The sequence below is a fragment of the Pleurodeles waltl genome, chromosome 5 (assembly GCF_031143425.1).
Source record: "Pleurodeles waltl isolate 20211129_DDA chromosome 5, aPleWal1.hap1.20221129, whole genome shotgun sequence".
In the NCBI taxonomy this organism is placed as follows: domain Eukaryota; kingdom Metazoa; phylum Chordata; class Amphibia; order Caudata; family Salamandridae; genus Pleurodeles; species Pleurodeles waltl.
In genome coordinates, this window is record NC_090444.1 from 329,596,497 (window position 1) to 329,623,713 (window position 27,217).

The window sequence follows — 27,217 nt, forward strand, 5'->3', positions numbered from 1 at the left end:
GTACTTGCAATTGCTTTACCGCTTTGTTACTGGTGCTTTTCACAAGAAAGGCTTGCTCCAATACTTAGAGCATACATAGTATATATCTTGAAGTAATTTGCTAACTTTTTAAAAAGTTCTTTAGACTTTTCAAAAGTTTTTACAAAGTTCTGAAAGGTTTTTTTTCTTTTCTCTAAAAAGTTACCTCTTTCATTCTACTAACTTTTTAATATTTTTAATCACTTTGCCAAACTTCTTTTCTCTTTCAATATGCCTTCTGTAGATGCTACCCCTAGAGCTGTGAAAACAACATATGCAAATCTTATCTTTAAAAGTTTGAGGGTTCTCTGTATTGAAAGAGGTTTGGGGATTGGGAAGAACCCCAATAAGGAGATCCTCCGACATCTTCTCCTACAAGATGATCAGGGACTCAGCACTTGTCCAGATCAGGCAGGGGAAGAGGTGGAGGATGATTCCAACCAGGAAGGATCAGAGGAGCAAACCGAAAATCCTGGGTAGGGTACTTTCACCGATCTATCTGTCAACAAGCCACTTAGTACAACTGGAAGTGGGAAGGGTTCACACACAAGTAAGGCTCCCTTCACCCCTAGAGGCCAGGTCACTAGAGTGGCCCTTGTTAGAGATAGATAAACCTCTGCACATTCACATGATACCTCTGTTTTAGAGACATCCCACACATCTAACCCTGAGGACCAGTCCATATATAGGGAACTCAGAAAGCTGAGGTTAGAGGAGATCAGACAGAGGCTAATGCAGCAACAGTTGGTCTTAGACAGGGAATCCCTGGCTGTGGAGAAAAAAAGGCGGGTGTTTGTGGTTAGTTCCCCATGGTGGCAGTAGCAGTTTTAGAAATTAAAATGTTTGGGAACATTCATTTGATTCTAGAAATCTGCCCAAAGTTGTCCCTCCTTACAATGATGGTGATGACATCTACAGGTGGTTTGGTGCACTTGAGGGGGCCTGTAATGTTCAGAGGGTCCCTTATGTACAGTGGGCTGCTATCCTTTGGTTATCCTTCTCTGGCAAAGGGAGAGACAGACTTCTTATTGTCAGAGAGTATGATGCAGATAACTATCAAACTCTGAAAAATACACTCTTAAATGGCCTGGGCTTAACCATTGAACAGTACAGACTTAAGTTCAGAGAGACCAGAGCGGGATCATCGCAGGACTGGACAGACTTTGTAGACTGTTCTGTGAAGGCCCTAGAAGGTTGGTTAGATGGCAGTAAGGTGCCTGACTATGAAAGCCTATACAACTTGATTTTGAGAGACCATATTTTGAATACTTGTGTGTCTGACTGGTTACATCAGTATCTTGTGGACTCAGATCTGTCCTCTCCCCAAGAATTTGGAAAGAAGGCAGACAAATGGGTCAGAACAAGGGTGAACAGAAAGGTTCATACAGGGAGTGACAACAATGGCAAGAAGAAGGATGGTAAGTCACATGACAAGGGTGGGGACAAAGAAGAAAAAATCATCATAGCCTTCATCAGGCCCACAAAACTCCTCTGGGGGTGGTGGGTCCAAATCCTCTTCTCACATAGATAAGAAACCTTGGTGTTATATGTTTAAAGCCAAATGCCATTGGGCAACTGAGAGTCATTGTCCAAAAAGAAAAACCAAACATCCCACCACCACAACCCCAACTGGAGCCACTAGTGTCCCTAGTAATAGCAGTGATGGTGGGACAAGCACTAATAGCCAATCAAAGGGTGCAGCTGGGCTCACCATTGGTAATGAAGTTGGAATTGGTCTAGTGGGGGAGATCACTGAGGCTGTTTTAGTCTCTGATGGTGGCATTGACCTAGCCACTTTAGTTGCTTGCCCCCTTAATATGGATAAGTACAAGCAGCTGCCCCTGATTAATTGTGTTCAGGTTGAGGCCTACAGGGACACAGGTGCCAGTGTCACTATGGTGATAGACAAACTGGTTGCCCCGGAGCAGCACCTACTTGGTCACCAGTACCAAGTGACAGATGCCCATAGCAGCATGGTAAGCCACCCCATGGCTGTTGTGAATCTCAACTGGGGGGGTTACTGGTCCAAAGAAAGTTGTGGTAGCCACTGATTTACCAGTAGAATGTCTGCTAGTCAATTATTTGGAGACTTTAGCTTTGGCTGAAGTGGAGTTGGAGGCCCATGCAGCAAAGCTGGGCATTCCTGGGCATAGCATTGCTCTTGCGAGGACTCAGGCCAAGAAGCAAAGAGAACAGGGAAACTTGGATCCTAGAATAATGGACCAAGTGCTCCCGAAAACTAGGGGAAAGAAGAGTAAACCCTTGTCCACTATCCCTCCCTCGACAGATGACTCCCCTTTTGAGGAAAAGGAAATCTCTCCCTGTGCAGAACCTACACCAGAGGAGCTGGAAGCTGATCCAGCTGAGCTTTTGGGTGCTGGGGGGCCTCCCAGGGAAGAGCTGAGTGTGGCACAGCAAAACTGTCCCACATTGGAGGGCCTCATACAGCAAGCTGTCAAGCAGCAAAATGGTGATGTCACTGACACACACAGAGATTATTGGGAGAATAATCTCCTTTTACTGGAGCAAGGGACCCTAAACCTGGTGCCACCAGGAGATTGGTCATCCCCCTTCAGTACAGGGAATTCCTCCTATCTCTGGCTTATGGCATCCCTTTAGCTGGGCATTTAGGCCAGAGTAAAACATGGGACAGACGTGTTCCACATTTTCACTGGCCCCATATGTCAGAAGACACAAATAAGTTTTGTCGCTCCTATGTCACCTGCCAAGCCAGTGGCAAGACTGGTGGCACCACAAAGTCCCCCTTGATCACACTGCCAGTGGTTGGGGTGCCCTTTGAAATGGTAGGGGTTGATATTGTTGGCCCCCTTGACTCACCAACAGCTTCTGGCAATAGATTCATCCTTGTGGTGGTGGACCATGCAACAAGGTATCCAGAAGCTATCCCCTTAAGGACCACTACTGCTCCTGCAGTGGCAAAAGCCCTCTTGGGAATCTTTTCCAGAGTGGGCTACCCTAAGGAAGTGGTGTCAGACAGAGGTAGTAACTTTATGTCTGCATACCTAAAAGTAATGTGGAATGAGTGTGGTGTTACCTACAAGTTCACCACCCCTTATCATCCACAAACTAATGGATTGGTTGAGAGGTTTGATACAATTCTCAAAGGCATGATTATGGGACTCTCTGAAAAACTCAGAAGGAGATGGGATGTCCTACTACTATGCCTTATTTTCGCCTGCAGGGAGGTACCCCAAAAGGAGTGGGCTACAGCCCCTTTGAACTCCTATTTGGTCACCCTATTCGGGGCCCCTTGTTCTTTTGTAGGAAGGTTGGGAACAACCGTTAAAAGCTCCAAAACAAGACATTGTGGACTAGGTACTTGGCCTGAGAAGTAGAATGGCTGAGTATATAAAAAAGGGCACTAAAAACCTTCAGGCCAGCCAAGATCTCCAAAAGCAATGGTTTGACAAGAGGGCTGTCCTGGAAGAGTACCGCCCAGGACAGAAGGTGTGGGTATTGGATCCTGTGGCCCCAAGAGCACTCCTGGACAAATGGAGTGGACCCCATTTAATTGTAGAAAAGAAAGGTGAAGTCACCTACCTGGTGGACCTGGGCACTGCCAGAATCCCCCTTAGGGTGCTTCATGTCAACTACCTAAATCCTTAATATGACAGGGCTGACCTAACCCTACTCATGGCTACAAAAGAAGAGAGTGACCCTCTCCCTGATCTCTTCTCCAACAATGAAGGTGATGGCTTAGTGGAAGGAGTGGTTCTGGAAGACTGTAAAAATCACCTTGATTAGTTTTCTGAACTCTTCTCACTCACACCTGGTAAAACTACTTGGTGTGAACATGCAATTGACACTGGAGACAGTTTACCTGTCAAAAATAAAATTTACAGGCAACCTGACCATGTTAGAGATTGCATAAAAGCCGAAGTTCAGAAAATGTTAGACCTTGGAGTTATTGAGCCTTTTGATAGCCCTTGAGCCAGACCAGTGGTGCTGGTCCCCAAACCGCATAGCAAAGGAAGAAAGAGAGAAATGCGGTTTTGTGTAGACTATAGTGGTCTCAATACAGTAACCAAGACTGATGTTCACCCTATACCCAGGGCAGATGAGCTAATAGATACATTGGCATCTGCCAAGTATCTAAGCACTTTTGATTTGACTGCAGGGTATTGGCAGATCAAAATGTCAGAAAATGCTAAAGCAAAAACTGCATTTTCTACCATAGGAGGACATTATCATTTCACAGTTATGCCTATGGGGTTTAAAGAATGCAGCTGCCACTTTTAAGAGGCTGGTGAATACAGTCCTCCAAGGTTTGGAAGATTTAAGTGCAGCATATTTGGATGGTATTGCTGTATTTAGCTCCACCTGGGATGATCACCTGGTCCACCTTTGGAAAGTTTTGGAGGCCCTGCAAAAGGCAAGCCTAACTATCAAGGCTTCAAAGTGCCAGATAGGGCAGGGGAAAGTGGTTGATCTGGGCCACCTGGCAGGTGGAGAACATATTGCACTACTACAGGGCAAGATTCAGACCACTATGGACTGGGCTACTACTCAGACCCAGGTCAGAGCCTTCTCAGGTCTCACTGGGTATTACAGGAGGTTCATTAAGAGCAATGGCTCCATTGCAGCACCTCTTAATGACCTCACCAGCAAGAAAATGCCTAAAAAGGTATTGTGAACAGCTAGCTGTCAGAAAGCTTTTGAGGAGCATAAGTAGGCAATGTGCTCTGCACCCTTCTTTAAGAGCCCAAACTACTCCAAAAAATTCATTGTTCAAACAGATGCTTCTGAATTAGGGATAGGGGCTCTACTATCACAACTGAACTCAGAGGGCCAGGATCAACCTGTTGCCTTCATTAGCAGGAGGTTGACCCCTAGAGAAAAGAGTTGGTCTGCTATAGAGAGGGAGGCCTTTGTTGTGGTGTGGGCACTGATGAAGCTGAGACCCTACTTGTTTGGGACTCGCTACATTGTTCAGACTGCAAACCACTATAATGGCTTAAACAAATAGAAGGTGAAAACCGTAATTTGTTGAGGTGGTCCATTTCCCTACAGGGGATGGACTATACAGTGGAACATAGCCTTGGGAGTACCCACTCTAATGCCGATGGACTCTCCAGATATTTCCACTTAGACAATGAAGACTCATCTGGGCAAGGTTAGCCTTATTGTCCCTCATTTGGAGGGGGGTTGTTGTGTAGGAAAGTACCATCTTCTTTGGCATGTTACCCCCATTTTTAACTGTATAGCAGTATGTTATTGCCTGTCTCACTGGGATCCTGCTGGTCAGGACCCCAGTGCTCATAGTTTATGGCCTAATGTGTGTGTCTGTATAGTGCTTGACTATGTCACAGAGGCTCTGCTAATCAGTACCTCAGTGCTTATGCTCTCTCTGCTTTTAAGTTTGTCACTGTAGGCTAGTGAATTCATTTACCAATTTTAATTGGCACACTGGACCACCCCTTATAAGTCCCTAGTATGTGGTACCTAGGTACCCAGGGCATTGGGGTTCCAGGAGATCCTTATGGGCTACAGCATTTCTTTTGCCACCTATAAGGAGCTCAGACAAACCCTTCCACAGGCCTGCCATAGCAGACTGCGTCAAATAGTGCACACACTATTTCACAGCCATTTTCACTGCACTTAAGTAACTTATAAGTCACCTATATGTTTAACCTTCACTTGCTGAAGGTTAGGTGCACTAGAAAAGGTGCCCCCACATAGTTCAGGGCCATTTCCCAGGACTTTGTAAGTGAGGGGACACCATTACACGTGTGCACTACATATAGGTCAATACCTATATGTAGCTTCACAATGGTAACTCTGAATATGGACATGTAAGGTGTCTAAGATCATGGAATTGTCCCCCATTCCAAATCTGGTATTGGGGAGCCAATTCCATGCATCCTGGGGGCTCCACCAGGGACCCCCAATACTGCCAAACCAGCTATCTAAGGCTTGCACTGCAGCTGCAGCTGCTGCCACCTCACAGACAGGGTTCTGCCCTCCTGGGGCTTGGGCCGCCCAGACCCAAGAAGGCAGAACAAAGCATTTCCTCTGAGAGCAGGGTGTTACACCGTCACACTTTGGAAATAGGTCTTACAGGCTGGGGAGGGGTAGCCTCTCCCAGCCTCTGGAAATGCTTTGAAGGGCACAGATGGTACCCTCCTTGTATAAGCCTGTCTACATCTGTCAGGGATCACCCAGCCCCTGCTCTGGCGCGAAACTGGACAAAGGAAAGGGGAGTGACCACTCCCCTGTCCATCACCACCCCAGGGGTGGTGCCCAGAGCTCCTCCAGTGTGTCTCAGACCTCTGCCATCTTGAATGCAGAGGTGTGAGGGCACAATGGAGGCCTTTGAGTGGCCAGTGCCAGCAGGTAATGTCAGAGACCCCTCCTGATAGGTGCTTACCTGGTTAGGTGGCCAGTCCTCCTCTGATGGATATTAAGGGTCTCACCTATGGGTTTCATCGGATAACGAATGCAAGAGCTCACCAGAGTTTCTCTGCATCTCTCTCTTCAACTTCTGCCAAGGATCGACCGCTGACTGCTCAAGGACGCCTGCAAAACCGCAACAAAGTAGCAAGACGACTACCAGCAACATTGTAGCGCCTAATCCGGCCGGCTCTCTTGACTGTTTCCTAGTGGTGCATGCTCTAAGGGCTGTCTGCCTTCACCCTGCACTGGAAGCCAAGAAGAAATCTCCTGTGGGTCGACAGAATCTTCCCCCTGCTAACACAGGCACCAAACTTCTGCTTCACCTGTCCTCTTGATCCCCTCTCATCTCGAAGAGCCTGGTCCCTGGAACACAGGAGCTGGATGCAAGTGACTATGACAGTCCAGTGGTCCTCCTGTCCAGATTTGGTGGAGGTAAGTCCTTGCCTTCCCATGCCAGATAGTAATCCTGTGTACTGCATGAACTGCAGGAATATGGCTTCTGTGCACTTTTGCAAGGAATCCTTCATGCACAGCATAGCCAAGGCCCCCAGCACTCCGTCCTGCATTGCTCAACTCGCTGAGTTGACCGCTGACTTTGTGGGACCCAGTTTTGTAGTGTTATGACAAACGCCAAGCTCAGATTTCTTGAACGCCTTTTCAAGTGCTTCTGCGGGTGCTGCCTGCTTTTGTATGGGCTCTCTGTACGGCTGAGTGCCCCCTCTGTCTCCTCCTCCAAGGGGCAACCTCATGGTCCTTCCTGGGCCTGGGCAGCACCCATTATCTTCAACTGCAACCTTTGCAGCAAGCAAGGCTTGTTTGCGGTCTTTCTGTGTGGAAACAACTCTGCATCCTCCAGCACACCGTAGGACATCTTCTCTGCAAAGGAGAAGTTCCTGGCTCCTTCCGTTGTTGCAGAATCTTCAGTTTCTTCCACCCAGAGGCAGCCATTTTGTACCTTCATCCGGGGTTTAACGGGCTCCTGCCCCCCCGGACACTTTTGTGACTCTTGGACTTAATCCGTCTTCAGTGCTTCGCAGTCAGTTGTAGTCTTTGCAGGATCTCCTATCACGTCTTTAGTGTGTTTTTGGGGAAGTAGGGTAACTTTACTCCTACTTTTCAGGGTCTTGGGGTGGGGTATCTTGGACACCCTTAGTGTTTTCTGACTCTCCCAGCGACCCTCTACACACCACACTAGGCTTGGGGTCCATTCGTGGTTCGCATTCCACTTTTAGAGTATATGGTTTGTTTTGCCCCTAGGCCTATTGCATCCTATTGTATTCCACAGTGTTTGCACTACTTTTCTAACTGTTTACTTACCTGATTTTGGTTTGTGTGTATATTTTGTGTATTTTACTTACCTCATGAGGTAGAATATCCTCTGAGATATTTTTGGCACATTGTCACTAAAATAAAGTACCTTTATTTTTAGTAACACTGAGTATTGTGATTCTTATGACATAGTGCTATATGATATAAGTGGTATAGTAGGAGCTTTGCATGTCTCCTAGTTCAGCCTAAGCTGCTCTGCTATAGCTACCTCTATCAACCTAAGCTGCTAGAACACTACTAATCAATTAATAAGGGATAACTGGACCCGGCACAAGGTGTAAGTACCATCAGGTACCCACTATAAGCCAGGCCAGCATCCTACATTGGTGGTGCAGTGGTGGGATAAATACTTGTAACTGCTTTACCACTTTGTCATTGGTGCTTTTCATAGGAAAAACATATACTAAATACCTAAAAATTTACACAGTTAACCTAAACAGTTTAACTTTCTTTCTAAAAACTTTCTAAAAAGTTTCTGAAAAGTTTTCAAAAGTTTTGAAAAGTTTGAAATAGTTTTTCTCTTTTCTTTAAAAGTTTCTAAACTTTTTCTCTCTGTCCTAAACCCTTTCTAACAATCATGTCTGCAGTAGAACTTACCCCCACAGTTGTACAGGCAACCTATGGTAGTTTAAACTTTAAAAGTTTGAGGGGTCTCTGCATTGGAAGGGGTTTAAGCATTGGTAAGAACCCTACCAAAGATCTTCTCTTTAGCCTTCTCCTAGAAAGTGACCAGAACCCGTCTGGCCTGTCCCAGGATCAGGGGGTAGAGAAAGGGGGTACCCAGAAGGACTCAGAAGAGTCCCCTGAGGATGCTGGGGAGGGTTCATCCAAAGACCTGCCAGCTAACAGGCCATCTAGTGACACTGGTAGTGGGAGGGGGTCACACACTAGTAGGGCACCTTTCAACTCCTAAAGGCCAGGTTAACAGAGTCCAGTCAGTTAGGGACAGGTCTCACTCTGCGAATTCCCACATTACTTAAGTGTCTCAGAATTCCCAAGCCTCCCACCCTGAGGATAACACTATGGAAAGGGAACTCAAAAATCTGAGGTTGGAAGAGGACAGGCTGAAGCTAAGACAGCAGCAGCTGGTCTTAGACACAAATCTTTAGATGTAGAGAGGGAAATTCAGAGGTTGGGGTTAGTTCCCATGGTGGCAGCAGCAGTGTTATTTATAGCAATCCTGTGAGAGAAAAAGATTCCAGAAACCTGTATAAGATTGTCCCCCCTTACAAGGAGGGGGATGGCATTAAAAAGTGGTTTGCTGCACTTGAGAGGGCCTGTATGGTACGGTTGGTCCCTCAGAGGCAGTGGGCTGCTATCTTGTGGCTATCTTTCACTGGTAAGGGTAGGGATAGGCTCCTTACTGACAGAAAAAGTGATGCTAATAATTACAAAGTTTTGAAAGATGAACTCTTGGATGGATTTGGCTTAACCACTGAGCAATACAGGATTAAGTTCAGAGACACCAGAAAAGAGTCCTCTCAAGACTGGACAGACTTTCTACTCTGTTCAGTGAAGGCCTTGGAGGGTTGTTTACATTGCAGTAAGTTGACTGACTATGAAAGCCTGTATAATCTAATCCTGAGAGAGCATATTTTGAACAATTGTGCGTCTGATTTGTTTCACCAGTACTTGGTAGACTCAGATCTGACCTCTCCCCAAGAATTGGGAAAGAAGGCAGACAAATGGGTCAGAACAAGAGTGAACAGAACATTTCATACAGGGGGTGACAAGGATGGCAGGAAGAAGGATGGTAAGTCTTCTGACAAGGGTGGGGACAAAGCTAAAAAAAAAATTGAGTCTTCATCACCCTCACAAAAATCCTCTGGGGGTGGTGGGTCCAAATCCTCTTCCCACAATCAAAAGAAGTCATGGTGTTAATTATGTAAAAGTAAAGGCCATTGGGCAAGTGATTCCACTTGTCCAAAGAAAAACACCAAACCTCCCACTACCACAACCCCTACTGCGAATTCTAGTGCCCCTAGTAATAGCAGTGTTGGTGGGAGCAAACCTACTAATAGCCAATCCAAGGGAGTAGCTGGGCTCACTTTTGGTAATTTAGTTGGGGTTGGTCTTGTTAGGGAGACCACAGAGGCTGTGTTAGTCTCTGAAGGTGCCATTGATTTGGCCACCTTGGTTGCTTGTCTCCTTAATATGGATAAGTACAAGCAACTTCCCCTAATAAATGGTGTTGAGGTTCAGGCGTACAGGGACACATGTGCCAGTGTTACCATGGTGATAGAGAAACTGGTGCACCCTGAACAACACCTACTTGGTCAGCAGTACCAAGTGACAGACGCTCATAACAACACTCTTAGCCACCCCATGGCTGTTGTGAATCTCAACTGGGGGGGGGTTTACTGGTCCAAAGAAAGTTGTGGTTGCCTCAGATTTACCTGTAGACTGTCTACTAGGGAACGATTTAGAGACATCAGCTTGGGCAGAAGTGGAGTTCGAGGCTCATGCAGCAATGCTGGGCATTCCTGGGCATATTTTTTCTTTGACAAGGGCTGAGGCCAAAAAGCAAAAAGGACAGGGTAACTTGGATCCTGGAACAATGGACAACATGCTCCCTAAAGCTAGGGGTAGCAAGGGTAAATCCCTACCCACCATCCCTCCCTCTACAGATGATTCTCCTTCTGAGGAAGAAGAATTTCCTCCCTGTGCAGAACCTTCACCAGATGAGCTGGCAGCAGACACTGCTGAGCTTTTGGGTGGAGGGGGGCCTGCCAGGGAAGAGCTGAGTGTGGCACAGCAAACCTGTCCCACATTAGAGGGTCTCAGACAGCAAGCAGTCAAGCAGCAAAATGGGGATGTCAGTGACTCACATAGAGTTTACTGGGAGGACAACCTCTTGTACACCGAGGCAAGGGACCCAAATCCTGGAGCAGCCAGAAGATTGGCCATTCCCCTGCAGTACAGATAATTCCTCCTAACTCTTGCACATGACATTCCTTTGGCTGGGCATTTGGGCCAGATCAAAACATGGGAAAGGCTTGTCCGCCTGGTTCACTGGCCTAGGATTTCAGAGGACACTAAAGATTTTTGCAAGTCTTGTGTGACCTGCCAAGCCAATGGCAAGACTGGTGGCACACCAAAGGCTGCCCTTATTCCACTACCTGTGGTTGGGGTCCCCTTTGAAAGGGTAGGGGTTGATATAGTTGGCCCCCTTGACCCTCCTACTGCTTCAGGCAATAGGTTTATCTTGGTGGTTGTGGACCATGCCACAAGATATCCTGAAGCAATTCCTCTAAGGACCACCACAGCACCTGCAGTGGCAAAAGCCCTCCTGGGAATCTTTTCCAGGGTGGGTTTTCCAAAGGAGGTTGTATCAGACAGGGGTAGCAACTTTATGTCTGCATACTTGAAAGCTATGTGGAAGGACTGTGGTGTAACCTACAAATTCACCACTCCTGATCATCCACAGACTAATGGACTGGTAGAGAGGTTTAATAAAACTCTCAAAGGTATGATAATGGGACTCCCTGAAAAACTCAGGAGGAGATGGGATGTCCTGTTACCTTGCCTCCTTTTTGCTTACAGGGAGGTACCCCAGAAAGGAGTGGGCTTCAGCCCCTTTGACCAACTCTTTGGGCACCCTGTAAGAGGTCCACTAACACTTGTGAAGGAGGGTTGGGAACAGCCTTTAAAAGCTCCCAAACAGGACATAGCGGACTATGTACTTGGCCTAAGATCCAGAATGGCCAAGTACATGAAAAAGTTCAGTAAAAACCTTCAGGCTAGCCAAGAGCCCCAGAAGCAATGGCATGACCAGAAGGCTGTTCTGATTCAGTACCAACCAGGACAGAAGGTGTGGGTATTGGAGCCTGTGGCCCCAAGAGCACTCCAGGACAAATGGAGTGGACCCCATCTAATTGTTAAGAAAAAGGGTGAGGTTACCTATCTGGTAGACCTGGGCACTGCCAGGAGTCCCCTTAGGGTGATTTATGTCAACCGCCTAAAACCTTACTATGACAGTGCTGATCTCACCCTGCTCATGGCAACAGATGAGGGGCAGGAAGAAGAGAGTGACCCTCTCCCTGATCTCTTCTCCTCCACTGAAGAGGATGCTTTAGTGGAGGGAGTAGTTTTGGCAGATTGTCTGACTGCAGAACAGAAAGACAATGGCATGAATCTCCTTGGACAGTTTTCTGAACTCTTTTGAACTGTGCCTGGCACCACATCTTGGTGTGAACACACAATTGATACTGGAGACAGCATGCCTGTCAAAAGTAAAATCTATAGGCAGCCTGACCATGTCAGGGACTGCATAAAACAAGAGGTTCAGAAAATGCTTGATCTAGGAATGGTTGAACCTTCCTAACGCCCACGGGCGAGTCCTGTGGTGCTTGTACCAAAGCCTCACTCAAAAGATGGAAAAAGGGAGATGAGGTTTTGTGTAGACTACAGAGATCTCAATCAGGTAACAAAAACTGATGCTCACCCAATACCCAGGGCAGATGAGCTCATAGATACACTGGCATCCGCCAAGTATCTAAGCACATTTGATTTGACTGCAGGGTATTGGCAGATCAAATTGGCTGAGGATGCTAAACCTAAAACTGCATTTTCAACTATAGGAGGGCACTACCAATTTACAGTGCTTCCCTTTGGTTTAAAAAATGCACCTGCCACTTTTCAGAGGTTGGTGAACACAGTCCTGCAAGGGTTGGAGGCTTTTAGTGCAGCATATCTAGATGATATAGCTGTCTTTAGCTTCACCTGGGATGAGCACCTGGTCCACCTTTGGAACGTTTTGGAGGCCCTGCAAAAGGCAGGCCTCACTATCAAGGCCTCAAAGTGCCAGATAGGGCAGGGAAAGGTGGTTTATCTGGGACACCTGGTAGGTGGAGAACAGATTGCACCACTTCAGGGGAAAATCCATACAATCATGGATTGGGTTCCCCCTACAACACAGACCCAGGTGAGAGCCTTCTTAGGCCTCACTGGGTATTACAGGAGATTCATTAAAAACTATGGCTCCATAGCAGCCCCTCTTAATAATCTCACCAGTAAAAAGATGCCTAAAAAGGTAGTGTGGACAGCTGGCTGTCAGAAAGCTTTTGAGGAGCTCAAACAGGCCATTTGCTCTGCACCTATCCTAAAAAGCCCATGTTACTCCAAGAAATTCATTGTTCAAACTGATGCATCTGAATTAGGGGTAGGGGCAGTCTTATCACAACTGAATTCTGAGGGCCAGGATCAACCAGTTGCTTTTATCAGCAGAAGGTTGACCCCTAGAGAAAAGCGTTGGTCTGCCATTAAGAGGGAGGCCTTTGCTGTGGTCTGGGCACTGAAAAAGTTGAGGCCATACCTGTTTGGCACTCAATTTATTGTTCAGACAGACCACAAACCTCTACTTTGGCTAAAACAAATGAAAGGTGAAAATCCTAAATTGTTCAGGTGGTCCATATCTCTACAGGGAATTGACTATACAGTGGAACATAGACCTGGGAGTACCCACTCCAATGCAGATGGACTCTCCAGATAGTTCCACTTAGACAATGAAGACTGATCAGGTCATGGCTAGTCTTATTGTCCTTCGTTTGGGGGGGGGTTGTGTAGGAAAGTACTGTAGGAGGCTGGCCTGGCTTGTAGTGGGTACCAAGGGGTACTTACACTTTGTACCAGGTCCAGTTATCCCTTATTATTGTAGAAGAGGTGTTTCTACCAGCTTAGGCTGATAGAAGGTAGCTATAGCAGAGCAGCTTAGGCTGAACTAGGAGACATGCCAAATATACACAAGCTACATGTACACAATACCAATAATATGCAGTAATAGCAAAAGGAAGTAATGCAAGCAGTGTAAAGTTACAGTAGATTGCAATAGGAGCACATAGGTAAAGGGGCAACACAAACCATATACTCCAAAAGTGGAATGCGAACCACAAATGGACCCCAAACCTATGTGAGCTTGTAGAGGGTCGCTGGGGCTGTAAGAAAACAGTGAGGGTTAGAAAAATAGCCCACCCCAAGACCCTGTAAGGTGGGTGTAAAGTGTACCTACAACCCCCAGAGAGCACAGAAGTCGTGATAGGGGGATTCTGCAAGGAAAACCAACACCAGCAAAGCAACAACAGTGGATTTCCGGACCTGAGTACCTGTAAGAGAAGGGGACCAAGTCCAAGAGTCACGACAGTGTCGAGAGGGGGCAGATGCCCAGGAAATGCCAGCTGAGGGTGCAAGGAAGCTGCCACCGGATGGGAGAAGCTTGGTGTTTTGGTGCTATACCTAGGTGCTCCTATTGCAATCTACTGTAACTTTACACTGCTTGTATTACGTTTCTTGCTATTACCTGCATAATTTTGGTTTGTGTACATATATCTTGTGTATATATCTTATCCTCATACTGAGGGTACTCACTGAGATACTTTTGGCATATTGTCATAAAAATAAAATACCTTCATTTTTAATACTTCTGTGTATTGTGTTTTCTTATGATATTGTGCATATGACACCAGTGGTACAGTAGGAGCTTTACATGTCTCCTAGTTCAGCCTAAGCTGCTTTGCCATAGCTACCTTCTATCAGCCTAAGCTGCTAGAAACACCTCTTCTGGCAGGTATAGAATGGACCTCTGGCCGAGTTGCAGTGGGCACTTTCCTCCACTGCTCCCCTTTAGCAACGTATTTAAGCTACACTTAAGGAAGTGTCTCCATAGCCTGATTCAGTCGGCTTTCTATCGGTAACTCGAATTTTATGTTTGACGATTTAAATACAGCAACTGGCAATTTTCTCATTACCGTTTCAGGTACCTCATCATTAACTTTGACAGTTGCATTGAGCACATATTCTTTTCATCATAAATTCCGATTTTTACGACTTTCCGGTTACTCCTTCACTCTACTTTGACTTAGAGGGGTGACTGGAGTACATTACAATAGACAATGCGGACTTTGACACCGGGTAGAGTCAAGCGGCATCAGTCCTTCTGACCATGATATTTACTTTGTGTGATAATATATACAGATGCACCATTTTGTCATGAAATATTAATCTACCCATATTATCAATGAATCAGTTGTTTGACAGCAGTACCCTAACATGACATTGTTGTTTCAGAAATGTGTAACTACTTTCTTTATTATAATTTTTTCATATGTAGTGTACTCTTCTTGGGTATGAGGTTTTACGCGTCCCTATGATGCCCGGTTCCTACATGGGATGGTAAGCCCCTTTTCTTTCCTTCTCTGCACCTGAGCACTCCTCTCTGGGAGTATACGCTGACCATACTCTATGCGTATTACTCCCATCGTTACTACGACACCAATGAATGTCTGGTTGTTGAATTTTTTCTTTTTCTTTATCTGTGTTTTTGTCTCTTACACAAGGCGACTAACTATTTGACTGACTGATACGATAGATCTGCAGACTGTAAGTGACCTTCCAGCATTTATTGTCTTGTTTTATGGAGAAGTAACTATTACCGGTCCTGATGAAGCGCCATTGGATCTTTCTCTGACCGTGTGGGCGCGAAACATGTCGACCAAGTGTTAGGAGCAAAAAAAAATTCTCCTCTCTAGTTTGAAGGAGTATTGGTAGCATTATTTCCCTGAATACTCCCATTTGTGTTTTTAATCTTGACCTGATCCTCATTGAAAACATTAAAACTAAGTCTGAGGTGTTCAGAGCCAATTTTATACCTCTCCCTCTCCTTTCTCTTCTCTGCCAGCATGTGCTGCAGACTTTACTTGACCTATTAAACATCCTCCTGGTTGAAGTGCCTCCATCTTATGGATGTTGGCCCGTCAGATATTGCAGTGCCAGTCTGGCGAGGAGTCAGCCCGATGATGATGCCTAGCATCCTAATGTGATGCTTGAGGGTACTCCTACAAATTCTTGATTTCAGTCTATTCTTCGTCCCCTGTGACAACTTATCCTGGAACAGTGTACTCACTTTGATTACAGAGCCAACTACACCTAGTCAGGCTCCTGTGACTTCCATGTGTGCAGCAATCGGGCATAGGCCTTGTACCCCATGTCCCTGTGATTAATTTGGGAACTCTAAGTGCACGGCGTAGTGCAGGGGGCTTCTGTTTCTGTAGTGTCAGCCAACAGTAGCGGTATTGCATGCACTCAACATGTCTTTCTTCTGTCCCCCCCCTTTTTGTGGTCTCCCTGTTCTTGTGTGCATTAGCATCATCAGGTGGAGGAGCAGTGGCACCGGAGCAGGAGGGAGCTGCATCCCACATGGCACTGGAGGGCGAGACAACGGAGTCAGAAGCCACCAGTGGGACGGAGGGCGAGGGGAGCTCCACGGCGGGGACAGTAGCTGAAACAAGCGACACAGACTCCTCCTCTGATGGGAGCTCCCTTGCGGTGAAGGGCCCCTCTGTGCCCTCCGCATCTACAGGTACAGCCGCCACTCCCCCTACCAGCACCGCCCTCCCAGCAGCCCCTCAGCATGTGTCCCGTGCCCGCTCACCCAGGAGGGTGGGCATCTCCTTTGCCCCAGGCACCTCAGCCCCTGCCCCAGTCAGCCCTGCTGCCCTCAGTGAGGAGGCAATTGACCGGTTATATGACGGAACACCGAATCTTAAACTACTACTAACCTTAATAACGAGGTCGGAACACCGACCTCGTCTTTACTACCAATGATTTTACCATGAATGCCTTAACAACGATATTTCGTTGTAAAGGCATTCCTGATAAAATCATTAGCAATAGGCACCATTCACCCTACATCCCTCACCCCACCCCCCCAACCCCACCCTAAAACCTAAAACCCCCTGACCCCCCACCCACTCCCCAAAACTTAAAACGCCCCACCCCCCCAACCCCACCCCAAAACCTAAAACCCCCTGACCCCCCCACCCACTCCCCAAAACCAAACACGCCCCACCCCCCCAACCCCACCCTAAAACCTAAAACCCCGACCCCCCACCCCCTCCCCAAAACCCAAAACGACCCACCCCCCAACCCCACCCCAAAATCTAAAACCCCTGACCCCCCACCCCCTCCCCAAAACCAAAAACACCCCACCCCCCCAACCCCACCCCAAAACCTAAAACCGCCTGACCCCCCACCCCCTCCCCAAAACCTAAAACCCCCCACTTACCTGAGTCGTCACCTTGTCATCTGCGTCGTCCTCCTCAGCCGACTCCCTTGTTTGTACCTTAACCATGCATGTTCGTTGTTCAGGACATGCGTGGTTAAGGCACAAAATAACGAAGTCGTGGTTAAAGAAAGCGTTGTTCCGCTTTCGTTAACCAGGACTTCGTTATAAAAAATTCGTCATAAAGGATGTTTACCCAATTGACCTCCTCAGGTCCCTCACTGTTGGGCAGTCTACCATTTTGAATGCCATCCAGGGTGTAGAGAGGCAGTTGCAACAGACAAATGCATACCTGGAGGGCTTTATTCTGGTCAGGCAGTCCAACAGCGAGCTTTTCAGACTCTGGCCTCAGCACTGATGGCAGCCATTGTCCCTGTGTCCAGCCTCCCCCCTCCAACTTCCTCCACCCAGACCCAAACACCTGTACCTCAGCCTATCCCAAGCACACCATCAGACCAGCATGCACACACCTCAACACACAAGAGTGGCTCAGGCAAACATAAGCACCACACATCCCACAGGCACTCATGCAAGCATCATACCCATGCAGACATACCAACATCCACTGCCTCCACTGTGTCCCCCTCCTCCTCGTCTCCCTCCTACCTTCCAGTCTCGTCTCCACTCACACCTGCATTCACTACATCTTCAGCCACTACCTCCATCACCAGCACACCCACCACCACACCCGCTCACTTGCACTCACCACCCCCACTACCATTCACACATCCCCTGTGTCCTCTCCCAGTGTGTCTGTGAGCCCACCTCCCAAGGTACACAAACGCAGCTACACACCCACCCAACAGCCATCCACCTCATGACAGCCTCCAGCCCATGCACCTTCACCCAAATTCAGCAAAAGTACACCTCCTACAACCAATACCTCTTCCTCCACTCCCAAACCCCCTCCTTCTACCCGTACCAGTGTGTCCAAAAAATGCGTCCTGTCCAATCTTGACCTCTTCCCCTCACCTCCCCCACCCCTTCAGTCCCCTAGGGCCCGCCTTTCCAGGTCCCAACCCGGCACCTCAGCCACAACATCTGCAGGAACAGTGGTGCCAGTAGTAACCGGCTTCTGGAGTGTGCCAAGCAGCAGGGCAGCCAGTGTGCCAAGGAGCCAGACCACGGACAGTCCCCCACTTCAAAAGCACAAAAAGTTGGCCACTGCCTGGCGGGAGAGAGGCAAAACATCTACCACCAAAGCCTCTCCCAGGAGTACAGTTGGGAGTGGGAAGACAGCTGCGCCACCATCCAAGGTGGGAAAGAGGCACAGAAAAACAGGCAAGTCGCCGAAAACCTGCACGGCCGACAAGACCGCCACCAGCACCACTGAACAGGACACCACCGCCACAAGCACCGCTGCCAAGGACACTGCCCCCACAAGCACCGCTGCCAAGGACAAGACCGCCACAAGCACCGCTGGCAAGGACAAGACCGCCACCAGCACCGCTGAACAGGGCACCTCCGCCACAAGCACTGCTGCCAAGGACACCGCCACCACAAGCACTGCTGCCAAGGACACCGCCGAGACCAGCACCGCTGAACAGGACACCACCGCCACCAGCACCGCAGGCCAATGAGCGCCAAAAGCTCCAACGCTACTGAGGCCGCCACGAGCAGGATGAAGCACTCTGGGCACCAAGCCCCCTCCAGAACCAGTGGAGAAAGGCATCCACTACCTCAGTCCTTTGCAGGATCAATCACTCTGCGCACCAAGCCCTCTCCAGAACCAGTGGAGATTCACATCCACTACCTCAGTCTTTGGCCGGATGAAGCACTCTGGGCACCAAGCCCCCTCCAGAACCAGTGGAGTATCACATCCACTACCTTAGTCCTTGGCAGGAGGACGCACTCTGGGCACCAAGCCCCCTCCAGAACCAGTGGAGAAAGGCATCCACTACCTCAGTCCTTGGCAGGATGAAGCACTCTGGGCACAAAACCCCTCCAGAACCGTTGGAGACTGTTATCCACTTGAGAGACTGTGGCGTTGCACTCCCCAGGATAGAGCAGTGGGCAAACCACCCAATGTAAAGACTTGTCAGACTGTGGCTTTGCACTCCCCAGGATAGAGCAGTTGGCAAACCACCCACTGTGAAGACTTGTGAGACTGTGGCTTTGCACTCCCCAGGATAGAGCAGTGGGCAAACCACCCACTGTAAAGACTTGTGAGACTGAGGCTTTGCACTCCGCAGGATAGAGCAGTGGGCAAACCACCACCTGGAAAGACTTGTGAGACTGTGGCTTTGCACTCCCAGGATACAGCAGTGGGCATGGAGCCCCCTCGTGGATCTGGCATCGTGCACTCATCCAGCTGAGGTGCCCCCCCCTTCCCTTCCCCCTGAGGTGCCTGTTGTATTTCTATCTGATGCCCCAGCAGTGTTCTTTCCGTTTTGATCAGGTATCTCGTGTGGGCCTCGACCATGCACTTTGGGCCCAGTGGTCCACGGACTTTAATGGTGGAATACCTTGGACTTCTATTCTTGGTGTATATATTTGTTTATAGTGTGTACATCTATTTTTGATTACTGTATTTTAATAGATTACAAATGTTCAACTAATTTCCTTTTGTCCTTGCATTCTTCCAGGTGGGGTAGGGGGTTGTAAATGTAATGTATCAACATGTACTTGAGTGTGTGTTGTAGTGGGTGAGGGTGGGGGTGGGATTGTTGGGTGTTGCGTGTATCACTCTTTTTTCCCTCCCCCCTCCCCTGTGTTGTAGGTGCAGTACTCACCGTGGTCTTTGCCGCCGTCTTTGATGTTCCTGGTAGAGGAGCAGGAAGACAAAGGCTGGGAGTATCTGGAGCTCAGGTTCCATGGCGTCCTGGTTCCACGTGGGGTGTGTAGAGGTGAGCGCTTTCCCTTCCAAGTCCTGTTTCCGCAGTGTTTTTGTTTGTGGTGAGTCCGCCCCGGAAAAGGTGTTGTATTGGACTGTTGTAATACAGTGGGCGGAACCTTGTCTCCTGCCTGTCTGTTGGCGGTTACCGCTGCGGTGTTTGTTTGTACCGCTGTGGCGGTCGGAGTGTTAAAGTGGCTGTCTATGTTGGTGGTTTCTGCCACGATCGTGATTTCATTTTTTTTACCGCTGGCCTGTTGGCAGATTTACCGCTGCTTTAACACCGACCCCCAGGGTTGTAATGACCACCATTGTCTCTAAAATAAGGTACTTTTATTTTTAGTAACACTGAGTATTTTGATTCTTATGATATAGTGCTATATGATATAAGTGGTATAGTAGGAGCTTTGCATGTCTTCTAGTTCAGCCTAAGCTGCTCTGCTATAGCTACCTCTAGCAGCCTAAGCTGCTAAAACACTACTAATCTACTAATAGGGGATAACTGGACCTGGCACAAGGTGTAAGTTCCATCAGGTACCCACTATAAGCCAGGCCAGCCTCTTACAGTGCAATAACATTGTACTTAAATCAGATCGCCGATGGTACAATGCTAGTATGATCAACTAACGTTTTAGTTGGCTATACTCCTAAAATCCCTATTACAAATTTCTTTAAGAAAAATAGAACATCTACATTTAGAAGTAATGCATTGTAATGAATGATCTTTCATTCTACTCTAACGTCTCAAGCCCCTTGACGGACCAACTCAGTCCCATTCTAAAATACCTATCTGTAGCTTCATAATGGTAACTCCAAATATGGCCATGTAAGGTGTCTAAGATCATGGAATTGTGCACCCATTCCAAATCTGGTATTGGGGAGCCAATTCCATGCATTCTGGGGGCTCCACCATGGACCCCCAGTACTGCCAAACCTGCTCTCTGAGGCTTGACCTGCAGTTACAGCTGCTGCCACCTTACAGACAGGGTTCTGCCCTCCTGGGTTCTGAGCAGCTCAGTCCCAGGAAGGCAGAACAAAGCATTTCCTTTGGGAGGAGGGTGTTACACCCTCTCCCTTTGGAAATAGGTGTTACAGGCTAGGGAGGGGTAGCCTCTCAGAGCCTCTGGAGATGCTTTGAAGGGCACAGATGGTGCCCTCCTTGAAAAAGCCCGTATTCACTGGTTCAGGGACCCACAGTCACTGCTCTGGCGAGAAACTGGACAAAGGAAAGTGGAGTGACCACTCCCCTGTCTATCACCACCCAAGGGGTGGGGCCCAGAGCTCCTCTAGTGTGTCCCAGACTTCAGCCATCTTGTTTTCGAAGGTGTGGGGACACTCTTGAAGCCTCTGAGTGGCCAGTGCCAGCAGGTGACATCAGAGACCCCTCCTGATAGGTGCATACCTGGTTACGTAGCCAATCCCCCTCTCAGGGCTATTTAGGGTCTCTCCTGTTTTTTTCTCTTCAGATTCTGCTGACAAGTTTCCACCAGGAATCCTCTGCAACTACCACTTCATCCTCTGACCTCAGATCAACCGCAGACTGCTCCAGGAACCGCTGTAACTGCAACAAAGTATCGAGAAGGGCTACATTGACTCTGCAACTTCAGCTCCATCCAGCAGCTGCAACAGTTTCCAAGGTGTGCACACTCTATGGACTCCCTGTCTTCACCCTGCACCAGAATGACTGAAGAAATTTCCCATGGAGTGACAGAGTCACTTCCCTGCTCCAGCAGGCACCTACTAAGACGACAACCGGTTCTCTTAGACTCCTCTCCTGGTGACGAGCGTGCTCCTTGGAACACAGGTGGTGGACTCCTTCAACACACACACTGTCCTAAGTGCATGCTGTCCAAATTTGGAGGCGGAAAGAGCTTACCTTCCCTGTTTGCGACAGTACCCCTGTGCACCGTGTCATCTTCACCTCCTGATGCCTGTGTGCATTATTTGTAAAAATCCTTCATGCACATCCTGGCCCAGGTCCCCAGAATTCTATCCTGCAAAGCTCAACTCGCTGAGTTGTTCTCCGGCGGTTTGGGACCTTCTTTTGTAGTGCTGCAGCAACCACAATTTGCACCTTCTTTGTCCCGGTGTCCTGGGACCTCCATGGGTGCTGCCTGGTCATCTGTGGGTTCCATCCACTGTTGGGAGCCCCTCTGCCTCCTCAATCCGAGTTTAGGCCCCCAGGTACCTCCTGGGTCCAGGCAGCGCCATTTTGAAGCAATCCGCAACACTGCTTGAACCAAGTCTTGTTGGACGAATCCAGCACTGCAACCCGCCTGTATCCAACATCTCCACGTGGGATATCTTTTGCATCATGCAGGAACCCGCGGCCATCTTCCTTGGTGCTTTTCTGCAGTCTCCTTCAAACCGGAGACTCCTCTTTTGCACCATCTTCTACGTTGTCAGGGGGTCCTGTCCTTCCTGGAATCTTCTGCGACTTCTGGACTTGGTCTCCTCTCTTTGCAGTTCTTCAGGTTCAGGAATCCAGCGTTTGTGGTTTGCAGTCTTGCTTGGTTCTTGCAATAACTCTAATCACGACTTGTAGTGTGTCCTAAGGAAACTTGCAGTACTTTACTCCTGCTTTTCTGGGCTCTGGGGTGGGGTATTTTACTCACATCTGTGGTTTTCTTACTCTCCCAGCGGTTCTCTACAGACTACACTTGTCTAGGGGGGAATTTGTGATTCGCATTCCACTTTCACAGTATATGGTTTGTGTTGCCCCTAGACCTATTTTTTCCTAATGCATTCTATAGCATTTCCTATTGTTTGCACTATCCTATGACTATTTACTCATCTTATTTTGGTGTCTAGTGTATATATTGTGTATAATACTTACCTCCAGAAGGAGTATTGTCTCTAACATATTTGTGGCCTTGTGTCACTAAAATAAACTACCTTTATTTTTGGTAATGTCAGATCCGGCATCAAGCTGTGTTGTGCAGAGGTTGAGTCAAAATCTGTTGTCTGAAGAGCTGTGATGCACGGTCCTGCGTCATCATCAAGGACTGTTGTGGGGCTTGCCAAGACTTCCTCTGTGATCTGTCGACCCAAGGGACGAGATGTGTTGTGCTGGGATAGTGTCATAGTCAGTCTATGTTGGCATCAAGGAAAATACTAGGGCTTGTGAGGACTTGTACTGAGATGTGTCGGCATCAAGGATGAGCTGCATCGTGTTGGGCCAGAGTCAATGGCGGGCTGCGTCACGATGCATCAGTTCTCATAAAGATGCATTGACATTGAAGAAGTCAGTTATTTGCTTGTGGCTTGAACAGGGTGCTAGCCGACTGGCCCTTGGAGACTCCCTGGAGTCCTGGGTCCAGACAGATAGACTGGGTTCAGCAGGGCAGTTTACAGCAGCAGAAGAGACCTTGTGTAGCAACAGCTGGCCTTGGCAGCAAAGCAGTCCTTGTTCAGCAAGTAGGTAAGCAGGGTTGACTTCCAAGCTGGGCAGTCCTTCTTCCTCGGAGGGTCCACAGGTCCAGAAGTGATCTGAAAACTTGGGTATAAGGGTCCAATTTTTATACATGGTGCCTTCTTTGAAGTACGAGAATTTTCCGTAGTTTTCCCCCCTACAGAGATGTCTGGAACTTCCTGCCTTCCTGCCCTGGTCTCAGTCTGCCTCAGGGCACAATAGGCTAGTATGAAGTTCTTTGTGTGTAAGCTGAGCCAGTGCCTTTCATGTGCAAGTGTAGTAGGTTACAGCTCCACTTCCCCACACTGTCAGAGATGGCCCATCCTGCCAACAACCAGACCCTTATTTGTGATTTTGTCTTGAAGGAATACACAAAGGCCAGTTGCCAGCTGCTCCTAGTCATGTCACTCAGGAACAGGCTTAAGGCACCAAATAGGTCGTACAGGAAAATTTCAACTTTCTAAAAGTAAAATTTTCAAAATTGTGACTTAAAATCGGACTTTACTATTAAGGAGGATATTAAATTACAATTTCTCAGATCCTAAACAAGACTTTCCTATCAGTTCCAAATTAAAGGTCGAATGTAATAAGGTAACCCAATATTATCCAAATAGAGAGGTAGGCCTCACTGCACAGACAGGCTGCAAAGGTAGGCCTGACACATGTAAGGGCTACAGGTTCACTAGTGGCCTGTAATACACCAGCCCTGGGGTTGTGCTATACCACTTTATTAGGGATTTATAAGTAAATTAAGTATTCCAATCAGATGTAAACCAATTTCACCATGTTTAAAGGAGAGAGTACAAGCACTTTAGCACTGGTTCTTAAAACCAAAAAAACGGGTTCAGAAAACATAGGATGACATTCCAGAGAGGTCCAACAAGCAGCAAGTATAACATTATTCTATATTGCCATCTTGGCTTCTGGCAACATTTGCGAAGCATTCTGTCTTTACCTCATGGATTTTGATGCTATCCTTGTAATATTAGGCCATATTACAGGTTAACCTGTTTTGTATCATATACTTACTTTATGAAGGTTGATGGCACGTTTGAAATGTAGTAAAAGTTAAAAACATTATACATATAATAACATTGATTTCTGTAGTGTGAGTGGCTTGAAAATAATTTTTGGGAAACACACAGGGCCTGATTCACAAACCACACTTTTGGGTATTTTTATACTTTTGAGTAAGTTTACTACTTTTCAGTATTCACAAACTGCTATTTTTGTAGTAACTAACTCTTCTGTAATAACTAAAACTTTTGTATTAAGTTGATCACTGCACATGGCCAACACATTGTGCAGCTGCACCCCCCCCCCCCCATAGATAATAAAAGACATTAGGGTTGAAATTGTTAAAATAGTGCATATTTATTTATTATTTAAAAATAAAACATTTTAACAGTTGCGAGCTCAGGACAGCTCAGAGCCATCCTCCGTCACAGTACTCATGTGCAGAGGACACCTCCAAGCAGTCCTGTGCACTTGAGCATGAAATTCCTCTGGTGGGCGGACAGAGAATTTTCCTCCAACTGAACTAGCTAACTCAAATAGCCTCATTAGCTGGGGAACACTACTTAAACATAAAAATCTAAACACATTTATTCTTTTTTTATTTTTATATTTACATTTCTTTTATTTATTTCTTTTAATTAAAAACACACTATACATCAGCCCCCACACACTAAAAACAAATCCATCCATAAAAACAACTAAAACTACTCACTATAAAAATATTATACTAACTTATACTACCCTAACCTATAACTATTCTAAAACCTATTCTAACCTATGCTAAAATGACTAACTATACAAACAACTGTTAAACAACACAGAAAAGGGAAAAGTCTGAGGGAGATTCATATTTGGACACTGATACTGCCCACTGTCTGCTGCAAGATCTGCATCATGGCCTGCAGACTAGAGAGTTCCCCCTCAAAGGAAGACATCCTCTGTTTAAGTTCTTGGAGGTTCTTCAGGGCCTGTGTCTCTAAATTTGAGCCCCCTGCAGGGGTAGTGAGCAGGGCCTATATTGGTTGTCCCACCTGTGTTGATCATGGTTATGGAATAGCCACTAGGACTCTGATCTGGTGCTGGGGCACATCCTCAGGTGTTGTAGCCTTTGAAGGTCCTCGTTACTCCTGCCGGCCTGGCTTCCAGGGACCAGCCACCTTTTCTTTGTCATATAGTTCGCCCATCCTATAGTAGGCCTTTGCCCCTAGTCTCATGTGGATGTAACACTGCAAACTGATGATATGTGCTTTCTCTTCATCTTTTCTCATGTTCGCTGATGGAGATGAAGTAAATATGTATCAGCAAAAGCTGAACTTGTACATGATGTCAGCATTAATAGGCTCACATTTTCTAAGCATCACATGTGGCATGTCCACCCAAAACCACATTTCGGCAAAGAGAAATCAAAAATATTCTTTACAAATATATACTTCTCCTAATGTAACAAGGCAAATGTACTCAAGTGCTGGCAATGTAGGTATATGAAATGGCAGAGTCCACTCAAATAAACGTATAACCATATCAATCCAGAGACTGAGTTGGAATCGTGATGTGGTGTACACATTATATTGAACACATGGTCCACATAGGGACCCCCTGGTGTTGGTTATGCACCATGCAACAGGGTATGTTTTGTGCTCAATTACCTGTATGGAAATGGCTATTTCAAGCAAGTATAGGTAGTGTGCCTCATCACGGTTTAACTCATACGCCGAGTACAAAAGGCCCCACACATTACTGCATTGACTGACTCTGTGCCAGGTGTTAAACATAGATGGAGGTTGGGTAGCTACCTCCCGTAAAACAAACATGTTGGGCACTTTTCCAATATAGACTCAGGTAAATACCAGAAACCCTAACAAATAGCTTACGGAACACAGTTCCTGAAATACCATGGGGATCTTTACATATCCTAGTGTCTGTCCACATGTCAGAAGGGCTTTTTCCTTGATGCACATTATCAAAAAACATATTCCTGTAATGAGTGTGGGCATGCATGCTGTAGATCTCATGTTTACAAGTACTTTGTGCTGTATGTTGTAGGTAATCTTCCACCATGAGTCAAAGGTGACAGTTTTGGTGCTATTCAGTAGGAGTAACGCCACTTATAAGTGAACAGTGTAATGGGCTGTATGCTGCTGACACAGTGATTATCTCCATGTGGCCCTTTCCATGTTGCATTAAAATTGAAACAATCACTGCAAAGGTATGATTATTTTTCCAAAATAGGTGTAGGAAAGTACTATCTTTCTTGGCATGTTACCCCATTTTTACCTGTATGTCAGTATGTTTTTGCCTGTCTCACTGGGATCCTGCTGGTCAGGACCCCAAGTACTCAAAGTTTATGGCCTAATGTGTGTGTCTGTATAGTGCTTGACTGTGCCACTGAGGCTCTGCTAATCAGAACCTCAGTGCTTATGCACTCTCTGCTTTTAAATTTGTCACTATAGGCGAGTGACTTCATTTACCAATTTCAATTGGCACACTGGACCCACCTTATAAGTTCCTAGTATATGGTACCTACGTACCTAGGGCATTGAGGTTCCAGGAGATCCTTATGGGCTGAAGCATTTCTTTTTCCACCTATAAGGAGCTCAGACAAACCCTTTCACAGGACTGCCACTGCAGCCTGCGTGAAATAACGCACGTTATTTCACAGCCATTTTCACTGCACTTAAGTAACATATAAGTCACCTATGTGTCTAACGTTCACTTACTGAAGGTTAGGTGCAAAGTTACTAAGTGTGAGGGCACCTTTGCACTAGTAAAGGTGCGCCCACATAGATCAGGGCCATTTCCCCAGAATTTTTGAGTGAGGGGATGCCATTACATGCGTGCACTAGTCGATACCTATATGTAGCTTCACAATGGCAACTCTGAATATTTCCAAGACATTGCCCCTTTTTGTTGACAGGTCCTAAGTGCCGGGTGATGCAGCTTGATGCAAGCACTTCACATCTCAACAATGCCACAAGTTACTTTTCAGTGAACTGAACTCAGTCCTGTATCCAGACCACGCTCTGTCGTAGCCGGCCTGAACTTATTTGACCAGATGGCCATAGCTGGTGTTTTCTGCTTCTTAGTGCTTGATTTTCACAAAACGATTAAAATTGCATATCCCTGGTTCTACTAATTGAAT